At 38.7% G+C, this 14,424-nt stretch overlaps 1 long non-coding RNA gene across 1 annotated transcript; it reads right to left on the bottom strand.

Annotated features, from left to right (window-relative positions):
- Nucleotides 1-3,397: 3,397 nt before the first annotated feature.
- On the bottom strand, nt 3,398-13,373 carry LOC111249973 (uncharacterized). The gene is made up of 3 exons (XR_002673147.2): nt 12,813-13,373; nt 11,987-12,080; nt 3,398-11,818 (listed from the first exon to the last, which is right to left on the bottom strand). It is a non-coding gene; the product is annotated as an uncharacterized LOC111249973 (long non-coding RNA).
- Between the last annotated feature and the right edge of the window lie 1,051 nt (nt 13,374-14,424).

Genomic DNA, 14,424 nt, shown 5'->3' with positions numbered 1-14,424 from the left:
ATATACGCATGTATATATACGTGAACCCTATTAACCTAAATAGTGCTACTGACAAAGGTGTATATATATAAATAAACACCACACTTGTGTTGGTTAACAGATGTATTAGAAATCATCTGAATCTTACTCAAATATGATTGAAAAGGTACCCTTACACATCATTATCAATATCTATCATTCTATTTTTCACACACATCTTTTAGATTAAATCAAGTATTTTGCAGGATATATTCTAAAATTCAATGACCATTTCTACAAGGAGCCCCGCATGAAACGTGGAGGCATTTGTAATGTCTGGAAGCTATTATATATACATATAAGCTAATTAATTGTTGACTTGGAATGGTAAAAATTCGATACTAAGATTGTGAACCTGTTGTTAGAGCATCAAAAATGTTTCAGTTCCCTTATGCTTACTGTGAAAGGCTGGTAGAAGATGTATAGTATACGTTGGCAACTTTCAGCTTTGCTTAAGTTTCAACTCCAGATCAGTAATTTCGAGTCTAAGTTATAAAAAATTACAATGTGCCTTATTATACCATACAGATAGGGCAGGCCGAGTCACGCGTGTTCTTTCCTAAAAGTTGTTAGATACAAAAACCATACTAGTTTCTTATGTGTGCGATTCCCGCTTTATAGTAGCTGAATATCTATTTATGTGTTTGTGCCTAATGTTTAATTGAGTAAATAGCCATTCAATTTGTCTGTGTACCTAATGCATACATGAAATAAGTTTATGCTTACATAGGTGAACTTTAACGAGGATCTCTGATGCCTAAAAGCATGTAGGGTAAAATGAAAAGAGAAAAAGGACTATCAGCAAGTTTTTATTTCGGTGTTATCTTCGGCAGGAATTACTAAAATGTTTCGTTAACCTTTCAAAGATATAACATTTTGCTTAGATTAAAGATCAGGCATGGGGCGTGAGTGCTGCATAGACATTACCTTCGTAAATGGCTGTATTATGCAAAAACAACGCAAAGATTATCCACCGATGTTGCGATGCTTCTCATATTTACCCAGATTCGTATGCCCAATTCGCACGGCAAGATCGTTCCTTTTGAAGTACAGGTTGGTCTAATGTCAACATAAACAAAGATGATTTTCCAAAAGTTTTAAATATCGAATGTGTAGATACAAATTGCACCATTCCGTATTTAAATAACAATTCTAATTAGGTTGGGTAATAAGTTTACTGAATGAAAAGCACCACACCCTTTATTCTTCTGACAATACGTTAGTAGGTTGGATATTCCCCGTCATTATTTACAACTTTCTTTTATTTTTCTACCAAATGATGTATGCAGTCTTGTCAGACGATCCTGGATTTCGTGTCGACAACGTTTTCCAAGCACGCTTTGAGTTGCTATCTGTGTCGACGATAAGGCCACAATGAACGGAAAAGGTGAAAATTCGTTGTTGTAAGGTACAGAGAATATAGAGGGTACAGCAAAGCCTCCCAACTAAATTCTAAAAGAATAGCTTTGATATATTTGCTATGTGCGGCCTTATGTTGCCATTAAGTAGGATGACCTGACCTCCTCTGCTGAGTTTCCTTTTGAATAATCTAATTGACTTAAAACAACTAGGCCTAATAAACGTGCCGATCAATGGGCCGGTTTGTAAAAAGCATTTCAACGTAAATAAATCAGACTCATACACGCAGGTCATAACTTTTTTTTTTTAATCTGATTAGACCTTGAACCTTGGCTTTTTCCAGGGGCCACCCATTTCGATTTCTGGTTTGTATTGGCATACAGACACCACTTCTTATCACCGGTGAAAATTTTGTGCAAAAATCGACCAAACGATGCTCAACAGCGTGCGAGATATTGAAGTGCAACATTCAACCATAAGCTCATGTTGAATTCAGAGAGTTTACGGGTACTCATACTCCAACTGTTTGTATATACCCAAGAGACTTGAAATGGCTAACGACGATTTTGGCTGCAGCCGATCGTTTCGGTCAATTTTCTCGTTGTTTGCCGGTCGTCTTTTTTCAAAAGTGCCTTTAAATGGTCGTCTCTTAAACACAGGTAGTCGTCCAAAGCGGGGTCATCTTCTAGGTGGCGGATATCCTTCTTGGTAAAGCAGTCCTGAACAGTCTTTTCTGAGATAACGCCGTTACTATATAAAAACAAATGTCTCGGGCAGCGTTTTGACCTCGACAAAGTGCACAGTATAGAAGATGTCGAAAATGCACCTCCTTTCCACCTCGAATACCCATCTTTGAAAAGCTCTTTCGAGTTGAAACAGCGCTTACAATAAAATTTACATATGATTACTGCACATTCATATGCTAGCAAACCGTTATCGAATTCTATAGCAAAAGTAAACAAGAAGTGAGCGGAAGTGGAAAAAGAACTATTTTTAGCACCTTATTACCCAATCGAATAGATAGAGCCGCGTGCACCATGAACAACTTAGGAAACGCCTTCTAAAATGTAGCATTTTTTCCAGTTTTTACGCCCATTGAGACACCAAAGTTAAAGCGGTTAAGTACGACCTCCTTAGAAACATCATCGTAAACGCAATGTTCATAGGGTGGATAAAACGAGTATTTTTAATACTTGTACAATGAATGCTTAAAGAAAAAATCAAGCGTAGAAAACTTGTGAAGTATTACATGCCTAATCACATTATATTATGAGATTTCTACATGGCTAAAGGTATAGATGAACTAGTTTAAGGAAAAAACATTGTTTTTTTTTTGGTGAGGGTTCCTAAAAAAGGGAGCTTCTCCTAGAGCTCGTTCTAGACGCCTCTTACTCCACATTTTGGAATCAATGTTGCTTCATAATCCAAAATCTCAAATTTCCGAAGATAGAAACAAAAGTATTTTTTTTTTAATGAGTACAAAAACAATTACGCAGTAGTAGCAGTTGATTACCAGATTGTGGTTATAAGATATGTAAGTTTGTGTATGGCCAATATCATTCGGAATACTCGACCTGAAACAATTCGATCTGAAATACAATTAACCGTTTTATCTCAAGGCCGTATATAAAATTTTTAATCAACAAAAAGCACTGTTAGAACATATTCTAGAGTGATGTTCTGGGGTTTTACTTCAGAAAAATCTGATTTGAACTAGGACGGAATAATTATTTACAGCCCAAAAACGACATCCTCGACCAATGCAGTGGCCTCCGCTGTGCTACAGTGTCCTTCGTTCATATCTCGTATATGAGACGTATGCATGCATGCCTTTTTCTGCTATCACGGTTGATCGCCGTACATGCAAATCAGGAGACGTTTTGGTCCTCGATTGTCAATACTTGTTCCTGTTGCTTTTTTGGTAAACGCGTCGTTTTTGACGTAAGTTCACTTTCACTCGGTGTCTCAGGCGCAATACGTAAGTGGGATCGTCGTGGATTCATTGACGAAGCGCCTGAGGACATAAATGGGGCTAACAAGGCTTCGGCAACGGTTCAACCCAGAGCTTTTAAAGAACGCATTGCTTGACATACTTTTTGAAAATGGAGAAAAATTGAAGAGGAAATGAACAGTAAAAGGACAGATTAAGGAAAACGGGTCTCACTTGAATTGCCAAAAAGATCAATTTTTTTGAAAGATAAAGATTATCAAAAAATCTTCTAGTACGAAATCACTGACGCGTGTGTTGTAAAATACCGAGTGAGAATATAACAGCGTGGTTTCAATATAAGCACCCATTAGATACACTCTTGTGCGTACAACGCGCGTGCCCAAGAGCCGGTGACAAAACTGGTTAGATAGACAAGGAGAGGTCAGAGGAGACGGGGCGCAAGAGAACGAAGCTCGTTATTTATACGAAACGACTCTCGAGTGATTGTAAGCTAGTACTGCTGATGTTAGCCGCTGTACGCCCTACGGTCTTCGCCCCCTATTCTCACTACCATTAAATGTCCTCTCTTTGGATACTGAGTTTTTACCGTTGAGTAATGCAGAATTGAACAAATCGTGAAAGGTAATTTAGTGATTCACATAAAACAGCTAGTGTTTCAGGCATTATGTATGTCGCGTTCATGAAACGAAGCTGCGATGGCACTACTGCAAACACTTATGATTGTTTCATAGAAAGGAGTAAGAGAATCGAAAAAAACATGCCAAAAAGTTGACTTAACCTGATTCAAATGTTCATTGCACTACTCATTTAAGCATAAGTCTTCTCACGTAGTTTATTTCAGAGGTTGTATACGAAAACATGATTTATTTTTCGCGAAATCAGAGGGCTATATAGTATAGCCATAGCAACACACTAATGACATAAAAAAAAAACTATGTTTCTTCATAGTTAGGGTATATTTTCACCTCCTCTTCAAATGTAAATCGATTTCTGCCTGAAACTAAAAACGTATCCGATTGAGCTGTCGCAACATAAACAGTTAGTTATATAGTATAGTGTTCAACTGGTGTGAAGAACAGCGTTTCTCCACTCTGTCTCTAATTTAGATTTCCTAGTGTATCTTTGGTGTTAAAACCCGATAATTATCGGCTTTTAATGCTAGAGGATCATTTAGTACAAACATCATCAGTCGATTTTTTTTTTTACTCTTCTGTTGCTCGCGCTACAGTCGCCATAGTCAGGAAGTGAACGTTTCACCGATTATTTAACGAATAGATGTGTAATCAGTCTCCATATTTGTACGTAAACGAGATACGAATCATAACTTTAAATGGGCGTTTATTTCTGAGGTGATGCTATCCTTAGTAGGTCAGCTGGGTAACCTAATACACTGCTTTGGAATGACGAATCCAGTTCCTACATAATATGCCTAAAATGGGCACAAAAACATCATACCCCATAGCATATTGAAATATACACTGGCCTCGAACGAATTCCTGCATAACTTCTTCGGAGGCCGAGTTGCCTCAACCTCAAGAACGTACAGGTGTAGATAATTCTAGTCGACCTATTCAACTGGGACTTTTGTGAAACATTTCGGCTTGCGATAATTAGCTCGGTTTAATTACAGAAGACCTCTGCGCAGAAACTAACTTATGTGTTAAAATAGCTGCGATACGAAAAATAACTTCCTGTCGTTAACCGGTGCTGCAAAGGGCCGCGAAATGTACATCGAACATATCTGCTTAAGAATCCGTCAAGGATAAGGATGTGAAATTCTATGTTGTTAGCCTGAACATTAGTGGAGTATTGGCTCGTTCAGTGGCCCTTAGTGCCTGCAACGCAAAAGGCATGCAGTACAAAAGACACCGTGAATTAAACCCGCTGCTGGTAGAATTTCTCATAAATTTATACCATTTCCAGTTGGGAATTCGCTATAAAAATGAATTAACACTTAGCCACACGAAAATGACCCGTCATAAATAGAGCGTCTATTTGCTAACAGATATCTGTTCAGCTATTCAATAGCTTCCTTGAAACGATGCAAACGAAAGCTTCGTTATGATCATTTCTGTGAGTCAGCCAGTTATGTCTTTGGTTGTGAGGTCGCAATCGATTGTTCGCTAGCCTACCTTTCCGTTCTCGGAAAGGCTAAACAAGGAAAGTTATCATAAAGCACTACCCGTGTAGAAGAATACTCCGACTAGAGCTAATTCCTATTCCAGCTCAGATGAGTTGTTTTCCTATACGACTACGATTGTGCCGCCGGAGAAAAACAGTACTGCTATATTTTTCTTTTGAATACAGTGACGTCACATTTAATCTTGAAAGAGGACAGGAAGCGCGTTGAACGATGAGGTTTTCGTTCAATTCACTCCAAAACTATGTAACGATGCAAAATTTGTTAGGTGTTTTTTTAAATGCTACTTCTTTACAATAAAATGGTAACGTGTATACGACAATCTTAATCGGCCGTAGGAATTAAACAGATCATTCCACATGAACGACAGTGTTGCAAGGCTTGCATGCGTAGTATCTACGTTTGGCTCGCCGTCTACGCAAGACTTGTATTACACGAATTTATACATATAGCCTCGCACGTGGTGATATTGTGTAACGTTCCGTACATTGGTATATAATTAGATTTATTTCTGATTCATGATATATTATTTTTCTACATAGAGCGTCACTAATGTGTTAAAATTCCGGTACTTGCATGGATCTGTGAAATTAGCTTCTAGGATAATATATTTTTCCAGCAGCCGGCTGGGCGATAATTTTTTACAGAATATTCTTCTTCACATAAATAGTTGTTTCGATTGTGCTAAGCTATGGGCTACGATTGCGTTTATTTTTTTTTTCTTTGTCCCCGTAGTATATGAACTTTAGCGCATTTTTCGGCCGACGGATTTAGGTTCAGAGTACACAACCACTCGTAAGAATTACTAAGGACACATTGAGGTTTGGTCGTATACTCTTCGTTTTCGAATTTTGTAGGTCGTCACCGTCTATTTCACAGCTGTCACTAGGAGCCGTTTTTAAACACAGCCCATTGTGTTGCGAGTTTACTAGTTAAAAAGAGACCAGAAGCCCTGATCTCCAGTCCAGTCATTTAAGACAGGACATTGTTATTGCAGAAGATTGCTCTGTGGAATATAATAGAGTTAGATAGTTTGCAAGGGATGATCATTTTAATCATAGACGGTTAACGTAAAAAATTATTCACTAGTGCTCTATACTGTATAATATATTAATACTACTGGATTATTCTCATTATATTTGATTTATAGCACTGTAGTTTTTTAGTGCTTGATAAAGAAATTTTCATATATAGCTGGTATTGCGATTCAGTTGCTTTTGATATGTTTTCGCCATTAATAAACTCCAAATAAATCGCTGTTCGCTGTCATTAAAAAAATTGATCGTCTATTTTCTCGACGGCAAGCTCAAAAGCCGACTCCTTGAATGCTTAGCAGGTGGGCAATAATCGCTCACCAGCGTCGTAGCTTACCATTAAGCGACGTGCATCATATAAAAGCTTTTCTTATGTAATTGAAGGTAAGTCTGTGGTGTAGATGCCTTCGAACGTAAGTAGAATGAACCGAGTCTTCTGTTAAACAACATGACATATTTTTCAACCCATCGCACTCTAAAATATTTAGAATTCAATTATCTTTCTCATTCATCATCATCATTGGCATCTGCGACCACTAATAAATATTATATTATACCGCCTATCGCTAACAATGAAACACAGTTAATGTAATAGAGCATATAAAAATTGACTACCTTAACACTACTTTTTTTTCTAATTTTTTTTTTAGTGACGAAACGTGACACGCGCTTTATGTAGCCTTATGCCAGCTTCTCACATTTAAAGCCTACATATATAGAAAACTGAACTGAAAGTTAAACATAAAATCGAATTTATAGGGGGATGCAAAGGTACGATGACAGAGGGTAGCTCACCCTCTATCGAACTGAGGGTTTAGAAGAAATTTAGTTTTCGCTGTCTTGCGTACATTAAAAATGTAAGATGCTTCTTGACTATTCGCATTATAAAACACTATGTAACAGGCTATGAACTTAATATTTTACAAATATTAAGCCACTAAGGCTACTGATAAGGGGCAACAAGCAGTAGGTGACGTGGAGTTTCAATATAACGAAAACGCAATTTTGTACAGGAACTTACAGCAATGCTATAATTTTCAAATAGCTATAAAACATTCGATATGTCCTCTTACAACAAAGTTTTATAATAACTATATATGTATATATATCTAGCTAGGCGTAGTTATCGGGCTTTTGCATACATTCGCCGTCGGCAAGGTCCAGCGAAGCTGAAACGCGAAATGTTGTTCCCTGCTTGTTTCAGTGTTTCTCTTCTTTCGTTGTTTGTTCGACGAACTTTTCTACCTAGTTCACCGGTAGACGCGAGGCGGCCGTTTGGTCGAATGTGGACACGAAAATGGGAAATAACAATGACACGCAACAGTAATTTCCCTGGGGAATCAGGCGTCAGAAGAGGTGTGCGGCCGCACCAGCGGCCTAGTTTGCGCCAGGCGAGAAAATGACCCACTGACGCCGCCATGAGGTGAATACAGCAGAGAAGGACAAGAAAAAAAAAAACACGAAAGAGGAGGAGAAGGAGACGAACGCATCAGGAGAAATCTTGAAGGGACGGGAAAACGTTAGAAAATCGAGAAAGACATAGGCTATAGACTATACTAGTTCGATGACAATGGCAAACGATAGACGGTTTTCCGACGGAGAGCAATAATTAATTTTTCAACAATTTGTTTTGCATGAGCGTATCTCGAAAGATCGCATAAAGCTATTTGAATTCGTTTGTGCTCTTCAGTGGTGTGCAGCATTTTACGAGGATGGGCGAGCAGGACAGACTGCAGATGACAATTCTTAAATGGGCACTGCCTAATGTGCAAGTTGATGCTCTAATTTAGGAGTATCGCTAAAGGATATCAACCTAGTGTACAGAAAATTATGATTCGTCCAAGCGAAACCGTCCTTCATAGCTATTTTGCCATGAAACTTAACCACATATTAGGAGTTCAAAAGTGATTCAGGTTGTTGCATTGTCCAAATATAAAGTAGAAAAGTAAAAAAAATAGTTCGCTGAAAGTGTATTGGTAGAGAAGTATTTCAGTTTTCACACAGAAGTACAACCGAGAATATCTTTGCATACTTTATCGGGATTGGAGGTGATTTGCATAAGCTGCATTCACTCTTCAAGCTTTTCCTCAGAGAACTCGTTATTTGGTGTTCGTGCGATATTTTAGTCAATGCAGATAGCAAGTACTGCACCCCACTTTCATGCAGCGCTTACAGTACACTGTAACGGTAAGAAGCTAAAGAGCAGCCGTCTATTACATAACTCGGACCTACAGTATGTTCAAGCACTTTAACTTAAGGTCCTGTCTTGCTTTGCTGTATTCTGTAAGGCGCGTAAAATCATTTGGATACATTCATACATGTTACTGCGATCTGACGTTAATAAGCTTACGAATCAACAATGAATTAATTTTTTCGTGCATCATGCACATAAACTTTAATTCCTGTTATATTTAGGAAAAACAAATGTTTTTAAACAAATATGTGATGCTTAGAACTCAAGTCGAGGTTCACTGTACGAGATACTGGCCCGTAAGTGGCAAGCTCCAAAGCTGCCTATATCCTACAAGATTAGTACAGGTTACTAGTAGAGTTTCAAATTCTCACCGAAGATAAATCGCGCCGTTCTACTAAGTCAGAGGCGCCGCACCAAAGAGCGATCAAATGAAATTAACACTATACACACAAATATCTTTCCAGGAAACTCATAGGGAAAAGAACAGTGTTCCAGTTAGTAGAAGGTAGCCCTCTATCAAATGTCGCCTGAAAAAAAAGGCGTCGTGCCGGCCTTCCCAGCTCGCTGACCAACATCGAACAAAAAAATGTACCGATTCACTGAACAAGTAGGACAATTGAAAGATGCGCAGTGGAAAAAATGTAAGGCCGCTAAACGATAAGGTTTATGGGAAAGCATACGAATATCAATAGCTCTTACGGATATTGGAAATGCTTCCTGCTGTCCGTACAAAGCTTGAAGTAAAAATTTCGAAAAAACGCTTGCAAAGAAAGAGGAATAACTGACGGTTGGAAGGTGAGGTATAATCATATAACCGCTACGCTAGACGGGTGACCACGATTAAGTTACAGAGGTACTCTTGAGCGAGTGGAAACAGCCTACGGGATTGAGTTCAGACAGTTTTACTGCGTTTGTTGGTATCTGCCGCCGATCGTCTTAAGCGTTACCATATTAATAACTACTAATAATAATTTGAGTAGATTACTACATGGCGATAGATGAATTTTAAAAACATCTTCACGTCTGCTTTTTAATGCGCTTCTCCATTTGCTAAATAAATAAATAGGCTAGCGAAACAAGTAACGGGTAAGGCAATTCAGTGGGTCCATCGCTTTTCTCACAGCCGCCTAATTATCATCCTTGATAAAGCCCGCGCTCTACGCGGGTATCAGCTTTGGGGTATAATATACTAAAATAGTTTATAGAAGGTATCTAGATAGCTGAATGCATCTTAGAAATGCCAGACCAGTCCCAGACGGTCAATCGGAAGCAAATGTGTGTCAGAGTCTTGAAAAGACCGCATGACGGACTGTGTCCACCTTATAACGGGACACAACATGCTCGCTTGCCATCGATCTGTAATGCCCTATGTTAAATTTATTCTATCCTGTTAAGTTATCCCACGCAATTTAGTTTGCACCTCATATACTTACACACATAGCTTTTCAGCCTACATTAACAAGGATTTCTTGCCACTCAACTGCAACGCTATTCGCTATTGGACACATTTCTTAACTACTGTTGTTATCTAAATTATAGTTGTGGTATATAGTAAAAAGCAGAAAATGTAATATTCACCTTGTGTAGTCATACTATATTAATATTTCTCATTATCACCGGATACCCAAGATCCCACTTCAAAACAAATCTTCGTTTAATACTCAGTCATAAGCCTAACAGTTAACAAAAAAAGTTTTGTTGACCTACAAATATAACCTCTCTCTAACGTAACTCTAAAGCCTATCCTAAAAACAAGTTTTAAGGGTTAATTTATTGCAATTGCTCAGATTTAAATGTGCGGCACTATTCTCATCTGACAGAAGGACTGTCCCTATTCAGCTTGACGGAGTAGTTCGGTAGAGCTGTTCTGCAGTACGTCAGGCGCTCACCTTGAAATACTTAATATTACTGAGTACTTATGCCGATGCCGTTTTATGTCGAAGCGGGTCAAAGCACGGAATGCAGAGTCACGTGGAACGCAATTGAATGCATGACCCCAGCTCACTTTGTAATATTTTACTGTTAAATATAATATAATGAATACTTTTTTGTCACATTTTCTATGCTTAAATTCTCGCCTAAGCAAGTACTTGCAAAACGACTCACTGTATATACCTTTCAGTTCTGTAAGTGAACTATTTTCTTCAATTGGAAATTTGCAACATACACTTTTAGTGACTTCAGTAGTTACTCATATAGGAGAACGCAGTCATCAGCAACACGTAATTTTTGACCTGGTCCGCTGAAGTATCAACTGACGATAATACTGTTACATTATCTCCGAAAGACCGGTGGACCATATATTGACTTGGGAAAACGTGCTCACACCAGCACAGCCGTGCAAACACCTCGTTGATAGGAGATAAATTGCTGGACTATAAAGTAAATTCCGATCGATGAACAGTAGAGAGGTTAAAAAACTAACAATATGAGACGCTTGAACGTTAAGAAAACTTATCCTACAGCGTTTTTATAATGCTTAAATAGTTGAACTTACTTACTTTTTATTAAAAGCGCAAAAAGAGATATACACTTTAATCCATATGTATTGGCCCTTGGATACATGGAATTTGATAGGCTTATTGTTACGGCATGATATATTCGCGGTTAGGAGGCATGCTTACGTATGTTTTTTTTCTAATATTTATTAGCATACTTGATAAATTAGTGCAAAATAAATGATCTTTTAATGATGAACTTTTACAGTGATCAAAACTACAATTGTATGAGAACGTTGAGGAAACAATAGATACTGTAAATCCAAGGTTAAAAAAACGTCCTCAACAGGCATTCTCAGTAGTTTGACACTGTCATAAGTTGTTTGTGCTTCTTAGCCTATAGTCCAAACTCCTCTCGAGATTTCAATAAATCTCTGCATCGAACACTTCCCTCTAAACAAAGAGCCTTTATCCATGAACTTTGACTCTGACAGTCGTCTAGCTCGAGCCTATATACAACTGTTGGCTAAAAAACTGCAACTTACTTTAATCGCATAAATAACTTAAAGTGCTTTTAAATGTATCGTAAGAGGTGCTACGGTTTGTTTGTGGGGTAAGGTGCCGCAAACAATGTGTTAATCCTCTCCCGAACGCCAGTCGTTAACTGCATTAGCACCGCCCGTTCTTCAAACAAATCAAACAGTATTAGCAAAGATTGAATCGCTACTTGTTATAGAGGTCGTACTGTAATTTCTTATGTTATACACAAATAGTTTGACATCATCTTTCACGATAGTAAATTTAGGTTATTCTTTATATTTGAGGGGACAAGATGGCTAATATGCGTTTTACCTTCTGTAATATTGAAGTTTTTACAGGCAGCAGCTAGCAGAAAATAAACCGCATACGAGAGGATTGTCATCCGTTTCGATGTCCACGCATGGTCCTGCAGCATGTAGGCCATTAGCGGATTTCATGACTTTCAGACATTGTGTATGTGTTTGTGCTAGCAATACGGAACGGCTAGCGTGCGCAGGATGTTACGCAACAAGACTAACTCCATGGACGTTTCAAACTTAAGTGCAATCTTATTTCCTGTCGATAATGTTTTATAACCTAATCGACAGATGCCTAAGGCGATTTTCGGTTCAGGATACAAATAACCGAAATACACTCTCAACTGCAAGATAGCATTCGTTCTTCTATTATACAATACAGTGTATTACACGATAGTTATAGGTTTCGCTTTTCGAAAATAGAACCCAACAACTGGTTATTACACGGGCACATTCGGTAAAATTTTTAAGTGTAAATTTCCTACAGTAGAAATGAGCTTCTAGTTTAAACCTATTTTTTGTGAGGCCAATTATTGAGTTAATTACTGAGACATATGAGACCGACAATATACAGCCAGTGATTTTTGCTTGCTTCAAATAAATCCTTGTTAAACAGTCACTGGCGCGTTAGCCATAAGTAGCAGACCTAAATTCGGTGCAAAATGCCTAGGTGCTTAACATCAGCTGGTAGTAGTCGTGCTATTATTTCAACTTAAAGAACACACCTAAATGGTTGCAATGACTTCTTTATTACATTTTTGCAGTATTATTATTATGCCTTCACTTAGTAGTCCTTATGGGTAAAGTCGCTACTAATGTAAATAATATATGTGCCTACCCACCTTGTGAATGCTGGCAACGAGCGTCGCCGATAACGATGTAGTTTATCTGCGTCGAATAAACCACTACCACTCGTTATCTGGTCGGTGCCCACCTGCGATTAGTTGTTCGCTGCTTCCCACCGCTTTAGCTTGCGCGATAGTCGTCGTCCTCGTAGTCGTGCTGTTGCTGCTACTGCTGCTGCTGCTACCGGTGGTTGCGGTGATGATGGTTGTGCCGTCTATACGACCGCTGCTGTTTTCCCAAGCTGGGCGGTGCCGAGAAGGAGGGACAAGGGGAAGTTGTAGGCTCCAAAGGAAGGGAAAGAAGGCAGGCGAACTGGGAGGCAGCTTCTACCGATTTACCAGTAGTTTTGCAACGCAACTCGTCGTTTTCCCTGCACTGCCGTCGAGACTGTGCCATTTGCATGGCACCCATGGGTGCTATCTGCTTCCCCCAAAACCCATAACCCTTGGCACTTCTCCTGTTACCTCAACCTCTCATCGTACCCCCATCACCACAAGCACAGCCACCAACGACACCCTGCTGCCATTCCACACGTCAACAATAAAAGCCACGGCTCCTGTTGCTTCTCGACGGCAATCAGCACCATCACCGCAGACACCCATATACCATGCTATCATCACAATGGTGTTATCTCTCGCTGTATCTTACACGCCTCCATTTGATTCTGGCTTCCAATGAATTAGCCCGTCATTCTTTTCCTGGTAACCCATTCCCTTCCGCATCCACTCTTTTAAGCTTCGCACAGTCTAGTACGTCATGGCGGGAATCAGCACATTGTCCCATGCATCTACTTATCATTTATTCACCGTTTATCTAATCCTCTAATCGAGAAAGCCGAGCCATGTCACCATTAAAAAATGTACAGTGGTATTTATGAAATTTTTCTCGTGTTCTTAAACTGTATGACAGCTAGCTCTAAAATGGGAACTTCGTTCATCTGAAGCTAGGGTATACCCTTACTCTGGGTAATGGTCACCAGCCACAATCCGATGGTTGAAACAACAATCTAAGTGAATTACCGTGAAGTAACATATAGTAATGCCAAAATATTTCAAATGTCGAACTATTTCATGAAAGTGCTATTTCATCATTATCCCGTTGAATGTTCTGAAGAAAATATGAAATAGGTAATTTTTTTTGCGTAAACTTAAGCTTCGACACTCTTAACTACATTGAAGTTAATGAAGCAACGAAAATACAGATACTATTTGTGATCCTGTGGTAATGTCTTAAATTGTTAATTTTTTTTAAAGCTAAATAGAAAGCTTATCGAGAGCACGGAAATGTAGCCTGCTGTTTGTTTATTCGTATAGAACCGTCTACTGTGTACGCTCAATACATATTCCTCATGCTGCAATTAAAAACAGTGAAAGTAGTGAATATTTAAACAGGAAATACGCAACTGCAATCTTCTCAGTTAGGTGAATGACCCGTAAGTGAACTGTTAAATTTAAGACCATGTAAAATCTTACATTAAGTGTTCAAGAGCATGCATATATTTTAGCGAGAAACTTTGCACTTAAAAGTGCCTACTGATTAACACATAGGATAACTTCAGGATAAGTTCTTTTTCCAAACTAGGCTTATTAGTAGCTCTGGACGAAGTTT

Source organism: Varroa destructor, unplaced genomic scaffold, assembly GCF_002443255.2.
Source record: "Varroa destructor unplaced genomic scaffold, Vdes_3.0 BEIS01000004.1, whole genome shotgun sequence".
Lineage (NCBI taxonomy): Eukaryota > Metazoa > Arthropoda > Arachnida > Mesostigmata > Varroidae > Varroa > Varroa destructor.
Note: the sequence above shows the minus strand (reverse complement) of the source record. Positions and strands in the feature narration are given on the sequence as shown.